The sequence below is a fragment of the Triturus cristatus genome, chromosome 11 (genome assembly GCF_964204655.1).
Source record: "Triturus cristatus chromosome 11, aTriCri1.1, whole genome shotgun sequence".
In the NCBI taxonomy this organism is placed as follows: Eukaryota; Metazoa; Chordata; class Amphibia; order Caudata; family Salamandridae; genus Triturus; species Triturus cristatus.
Window position 1 is genome coordinate 989776634 of NC_140594.1, and position 7536 is coordinate 989784169.

General features: G+C 40.8%; 1 long non-coding RNA gene across 1 annotated transcript; it reads right to left on the reverse strand.

Annotated features, from left to right (window-relative positions):
• Nucleotides 1-211: 211 nt before the first annotated feature.
• On the reverse strand, nucleotides 212-7180 carry LOC146785790 (uncharacterized). The gene is made up of 2 exons (XR_014970797.1): nucleotides 5135-7180; nucleotides 212-5027 (listed from the first exon to the last, which is right to left on the reverse strand). It is a non-coding gene; the product is annotated as an uncharacterized LOC146785790 (long non-coding RNA).
• Between the last annotated feature and the right edge of the window lie 356 nt (nucleotides 7181-7536).

Genomic DNA, 7536 nt, shown 5'->3' on the forward strand with positions numbered 1-7536 from the left:
GCGATCCAGCAGAATATCCGGCAGTGCTTCACATGCCAGACATCAAAACCCGGTCACAAAGGCTGAAACTGAAGCGTGGCCCAGGACAAACAGGCAAGCTACATAGAGGTGTAGAAAATAGGCCTCAGCTAGGCCTACCAGTGCAAGGGGTTCGCCCTTCTCTGCACAGAGTCCTCAGACTATTAGAAAGAAGTTGGCACAGAATCTGAAATAGAAAATACATAGTTTATTAAACCTCAGGAGGTGGAACCACATTCACCCAGCACCCTGTGGTGCTGAATGAAGGTAGCACCCAGAGTAGAAGAACCATGGGTCTTTTATACCCACACAGGGGCTCAGGAAAAGGACGATGCAAGCATACATGAGAAGAGTTACATACATAGATGGTCATACAGAAATGCACCGTAAATAGTATAGGAGGAGCTAGCAGTTGCTGACTCTGGTAGAAACAACCTGATAGTTACAGACTAAAAACAGATGCATGGACAGTTAGATATTCCTGCGCATGTGCAGGGTAGCAGAGTCTAAGTATAGCCAGTCCTTTAAACAGAGCACAAGGGAAGACAAAATGGCTGCCAGAAATACAAAATGGATTCCACAAAATGTACAGGATAGCCTGTAAATACCAGATGGATTCTGCTAACGCTAATTTAATCGCAGCCAATTTACGACAGACGACCCTTTTAGCGTTAGCTGAAGACATCTCCCATAATCCAGTAGGAAAAATGAAAAATATGCATATTAATTTTTAATAACATTTTTTTTTTTTTTCTTTTCATAAATTTCCTAATTCATTGCTAGGTGGGCATTTCTCATTCTAAATATTGTTAAGCGGGTATGTATGAGGTATAAACAGAAGTACAAAGGGAACAGAGAATTGGGTCATACAGATAGCAGGAGAGAGTAATTACTATTATCAGAAACAGAATTATTAGCTTTCTAGTCCTTAGCAAATCCTAGAACCATCCAGTAAAAACATTTTCAAGGTTCCCATGCATTTCAGTTACCATCAATTTCAATATCAAAGTATCCAACAGTACATATCTAATAAAAACATTTTCGCTAGACTTTTCCAGTGTTTCCTTTATGAGGGCTAGAGTATCTATCACTATACCCAATACAAACATTAAAGCAGTCAGACATATTATTTACAAAAATGATCCTGGATCCAGGGGACCAGGAGGACCATGAGAATTAGGACGAAGAGCTGCAAAGGGTTGCTCCTCCTCAAAAATGGGACGATCAATGGGGTACATTTTCAACAAAAAGAAAAAGAAGTCCTTGGGAAATTAAAGCCGCTGTACAACCAACCAGAGGGGAGTCTTCTCCCTGTGTCCGTTTGAGCCTCACAGGCAGGCTCTTGTTGTTCCCACGGTGGAGCTGCACAACTCGCAACTCAGGAATCATGGCCTAGTTTCAAGGGAAAAGTTTCTTCTTTCAGGATAGGGCAATCACCCACCAGGGCAAATGCGCTCAGCGATCCTGTCCAGTGTCTCAGGCAGTGCACCAGTTTTCTTCATTTCAATCTAACAGGCACCAGAGACACAGCACCTGTACCCTGAACTCAAGTCCTTCCCTAACTCCTGTATTGCTCTGCTGGCACACTGCTCTTTCGTTGGGGCCATGGATTGCATTCAGTGTGCCCAGGTATCTCCTTTACAGCCACTTTGGGACCAGGATTCAGAGGCCTGATGCTAGGATCTCTGAAGCAACCCTTGTTTCAAAGGGGGTTACCTCAAGCAAAAACCTTCTTCCCTTCCTGGTCGGTCTGTGACTCTCAGCTGGGCATCAAAAGCTTGATCCACGATTTCTCCTTTCTGATTTGTGACCCCGTCTTTCGCCCAAGATAGTAGCAGGGGTACGCTCATCACAATGCTTCCGGCCTTCTACCTTCACTGAGGTCCTGGTTGCCAGCAGTGCCTGTGCAGGTTACCTTCACTTTGACTTCAAGCTGGACTGGTGCTGACTCCTCAAGCTGGATCTGATGTACGCGCCCCTCTGGCAATGGTTGTAAAGCAGCAAATATCTATTGGTGGACAGAACAAAAGGTCTTTAGACAAGGCACAAAAATAATCTATCAACAGAGAGGATAGTCTCAGAATACTTCCTAGTCCAGGGACGCCCCATATATTAACAAGGCACCCTGGAACCACTTTCATATATGTGAGAGTAAATAAAACAACAGTCTGGACCTATTAGCAAGTATAAAAACTCTTTAGTGAACTGACAAGAGTAATACGTCACCCAATGCCAAGCAGTCAAGGAAGTCTGTGTTCATTTCTAAAGACCCTCAAGAAAAAGGAAATGTTATACACGTTTTACTCCTAAACATTGCATTATTTGTACAGGACTGCAGACACTTCTAAAATGATTTTTCTTAATTAAAGCACCTATATTGTATACTCAGGACCATGCTCTCATGTTATAGGAGCAACAGGAAAATCTAACACTGCTAATTTAACAGGGATTCCTATTACATACAGAACTAAAAACTTCAACATAATGGGTACATGTTCTCCAGCGGAACATCTTGTGACTAACAGACTCCTGTAAAACAATATTTTCCTCAAAAATGTTTGCTAAGGATCACATAGACCTCTTCCCTGCATTCTACATTTTCACAATCCAAACTATGCAACATTAGTTCTAGTAAGGACTGTCAGTTTATTTACACAGACTAGCTAATAAAACTAGCAATGCCCTTGCAAAACTGTATGTAGCATGAGAATAACAAACAATAGTGGTGTTGTCACCTGAGAATTTTCAAACAAAAACTACCCACAGCTAGTTCCCCTTAAAGATCAAATAAGGAAACAGCAACCTAGACTACTCATCCTCTCATAATTCCATCAGAGAGGATGGGTAGTAACATAGCAAAATATATTTATTCGTTTTATTAATGCTAATAATGTTTAAAACAGTATTACTAAATAGCCAATTTAATGTCTCATGGTTATTTCACAGACAGTTTAGACAGGCTCAAAAAAAAAGTAAGAAAAAGAGAGAGAACACATAAATTTGCCTACCCTTAATTTGTAGAGGAGCTAGCCTCCACTCCCCAGTTTTGACGGTAAGAAACCTGTACCAGGTTTCATTCTGTCAACACTATCAACCCCAATTTGTAGCAACTGGGCATAAACAAACTCTGAGGAGCGAAATAGCACATTTCAGCTAGCCAAAGAACATATTCCTTTAGCAAATGTACTAGTGCAACATGAGACCGCATGAAGTCAAACTGAATCCCATTGCTTCCTGAATTCAACCCTAAAAACATTTATACTATATATATATGGCAGAGCCATTGTCCTTTAAAGAGAGGTCACATATACTATGTGCATTGAGTGCACACAAAAACTTGCTTTTACCAAAAAAAAAAAGGGTAAGCAAAAACCTCTTTCTTCCCCTGCCATTTCGTCTTTCAAATGTCGAAATGTCAAAGCAACGTTGTGCTGAGCCCTACAGGCTTCTAAATGTAGGACTTTGACCTATAACCTATGCAGCTGTTCCCCAGCATGCATGCAAGGTTTTCATGTGGTGCTTCCAAGTCAAAGTGACCCTAAAGACCGAAGACAGAGCAGCAAAACCCACTCTGTGTGTCTACCAGCAATTTCAGAGGTAAGCTTAATAACTTCTGCCAATTTTTGTACATTGATATGTATAAGCAGTGTGCCAAGCGTTTGTCTAGCAGTATAGATGGTCTATGCTTACATATGTGCATTTACTGGGGCGTAAGGCAGTTTAAAAACTGATCTGACTGGAGAAAACTCATTTAAATAGTGAATTTTTACCCAATTTCGACTTTGATTTTCAGGGCACTTAAAAATTAACATCCTACAATGTTTTTGCATAATAGTCATCCCCAGAATGTCCTCTACATATCCCAGAGATGTGGCATCAAAAATGTATAATGTATACCCTTATAAAAATGAGTTTTGTACGCCTGGGTAAAGTGACATTTTCACATGTAATTGACCCCCTATTGCTGTATAGCACGGCTTAAATGCAATTTGGATGCTAGGAGGTCACAGTATCATTATTAGGCATTATAAATAGTAAAAAACGAATTTGTTTTTGCACCTATTTGAAATAACATTTTTTTTTTTATATAATCAAAATATATTTTTTGTTAATAAATCTAATCATTTTGATGAGTCTACATATGAAAAGCGAGCTGCATCCCTTGCCTATTATATTGAAACACATTAATTCTTAGCCCTAAGCACAGAAGCTTATCTTGAAACATCTTAAGTCTGCGCCACTTTTAAATGAAGGACAGCCATTATTATTGAACATCAAAAACCACTCTTATCCTTATTTTAAAAAAAAAGGCATTAAGAAAAGAAATCCCTACTGTCAATCTGCAAAAATAATGAAACTACATTTCTAACTTTGGAAACAGCAGTCTGAAATGCAGAATTTTACTCCGTGTTTTTGACTTCAACTATTCTCTGTAGCCGGAGTCCGAAATAGAAATGGTCTTGTTGACACAGCTGTTTAACACGTAAAGGTGTCGAAATTCACACGCCTTGCAAGTCAACCCTTCAAGCCAACACAAATCTGTCGTGCTGTATAATGTGAATGCCTTTGAATACCCTATACAAAAGATAAATGCTGTGACATTTTGTATCTGAATTTAGTCTATTGTAAAACACACAATTTCGTTTTTCTCTTTACACAGGTCATCTTAATTTTAACTTTCTAAAGGTAAAACTCTTATCCGATAATCCATGTTAATTTTGCGCCACAATTTCCACTGAGAAAATTAATTCTCAATTGGAAAATCGTTTTTATATAGGCATATAGCCCTTAAAATTTCAAGCAAGAGCATCATTTTACTTTTTGTGTAGGATTAATGCAACAGTTTAAAAAAAAAAAAAAAACAGTTTTCTATGGAAAGTCTAACTGGTCTTTGCACAAAATAGGGCAGAGGAAGGCTCCTTGGGTTTCGTTCCTCAGCTGCCCTGTCTCATCAGAGAAGCTAAACCTCAGCGCAGAACCGGGCCACAGCGAGTGCTCCTAGCCCCCACCTTTCTCCAAGGCTGTCCTGCTGCAAGCATTACACATTTTCATGTCAGTGAAGCTTTCTAAGCAGTGATTTCACCTCCTGGTTCACTCCTCTATTTTTAGCCCCCACCTTACAAGCTGCAAGGTCAAAATCTGCCTTGCACAGCCCTGAAGCTGTCAAAGACAAAAAGCCTTCCTAATGTTATCTAAACTGCAATAATTTGCCCTATGGAAACATTTATTTTAATATACAATTTCTTTTCAAGGGTCATAAATTTAGGTTCAATTCTCAGATTAGCAGGTTCAGCTTAAATTAGAACCTACAACCCTGTGGACCCAGCACATTGGCTCACTGAACCACCAAGAACACAAAGCTGCATAGGAACAATTTGCAAATTCGAAATACCCACAATTTTTCCAAGCTAAACTTTTAACGGGTCCCTAATTACTCTTCATTAATACTTTTGTACATTAAGGGTGTCATCAAATCACAGGGGTTGCTCTTTCTCTTGCTACACCCCTCTCAATTTCCTTTTGCGACTTATTGATGGTGATGAGACCAAATTAAATTTACTCCTTAACAATTTCACTTCTCAGAATTCTTTCACATATTCACAGTCATTCAATCACACGCTTTTTCCAGTGCTAGCAACATCCAAAACACAATTTACCACACCATAACATGTAAACACACATTTAACCCACAGATCAACACTTAAGACAGAAACAAAAGACAGCCCACAGACTGTACTTAAACCAAACCATTTGTAAATACTAGTTGCAAGTCATATTCACCAGATTTGGCTGGCAGAACACCAAAAAAAAACGCTCTGCATCTCATCACTTATGAATGTTACTAAGTGCACAGACCAGGATCCTTTTATGTACATATTTAGTTCCTCGGGGTACTAGTCACCACTTACAAGTATTTTTATTCCATAATGCGCTGTACATTATAGAAGAAAGACCATACTTAATATACATATCCCTATTAGGCGTCCCCTCCGAGGGGGGGCCAGTTGTGCTTCATCAAGTTTCATTTTGGTACCATTCCAAAGGCAACACATCTTTTGAAGTGTGCTAAAGACAGATATGCCAAAAAATAGTGCAGAATATGCAATATTATAATCAAAGTAGCACTTAAGGTACCTTTAGTACGATGTGCCGTTCAAATCAATTCAGTTAGAGAAAATTCTCCTCATTACCTGCCTATGTGAATTGCAAGTCACATATGTCAAAACAAACCAAGTTGGCCAACACAAAATATACCATACTCAAAGCCACAGTAAGCGTTACTAAACTACCTTACCAATCACAGGCATCAAAACCAACAGCAAGCGCCGCAGACACTTACCAATCACTTGGTGTTCAGATTCATCCTGCCAAGTTCTAAAATCGACCAAATGGTCACTGCACGGTGAATCAACAGAAGAGATCTCAGTCGAGGACCGGTGCCACCTGGATGGTCAGATCAGAAAGAAAGGAAAAGTCGCCGTGGATGCCAAGACTCTGGTCTTATCGGGCAGTGATCACGTCCAGAGCGAGATTCCAATCCTTCGTCGCGACCAATCCTTTGGGCATCCGAGTCACCGATGAGCCCCAAGTTGAGGCGCCAATTGTAGAAAATAGGCCTCAGCTAGGCCTACCAGTGCAAGGGGTTCGCCCTTCTCTGCACAGAGTCCTCAGACTATTAGAAAGAAGTTGGCACAGAATCTGAAATAGAAAATACATAGTTTATTAAACCTCAGGAGGTGGAACCACATTCACCCAGCACCCTGTGGTGCTGAATGAAGGTAGCACCCAGAGTAGAAGAACCATGGGTCTTTTATACCCACACAGGGGCTCAGGAAAAGGACGATGCAAGCATACATGAGAAGAGTTACATACATAGATGGTCATACAGAAATGCACCGTAAATAGTATAGGAGGAGCTAGCAGTTGCTGACTCTGGTAGAAACAACCTGATAGTTACAGACTAAAAACAGATGCATGGACAGTTAGATATTCCTGCGCATGTGCAGGGTAGCAGAGTCTAAGTATAGCCAGTCCTTTAAACAGAGCACAAGGGAAGACAAAATGGCTGCCAGAAATACAAAATGGATTCCACAAAATGTACAGGATAGCCTGTAAATACCAGATGGATTCTGCTAACGCTAATTTAATCGCAGCCAATTTACGACAGAGGCACCCCTCTCACATCGGGGTGGATCACAGAAGAAGAAATCCATGCCTTAGATACAGATAAAGGTCAGCCACAAGTTAAAACTGGGAAGAACCTCTCTAAGACCCGACCGAGAACACAGTCAACCCCTGACCCTACGGAACTGGAACTCTCGACCGGTTCTGAAAGTGAGCACCCTGTTTTGCAAAAGATCACCCGCATGGAGGAACAGGAACCAGGCACAGCAGCACAAGAAAACCCCCTGCAACTACGGCCTGAAGAGAGCGAGGAAGATGAAACACCCTGGGCCAGTCAGAGGCCGAAGAACAGTAAGACGGCACTGGGTGCCCCTTTTGGGACTCACCAAATAC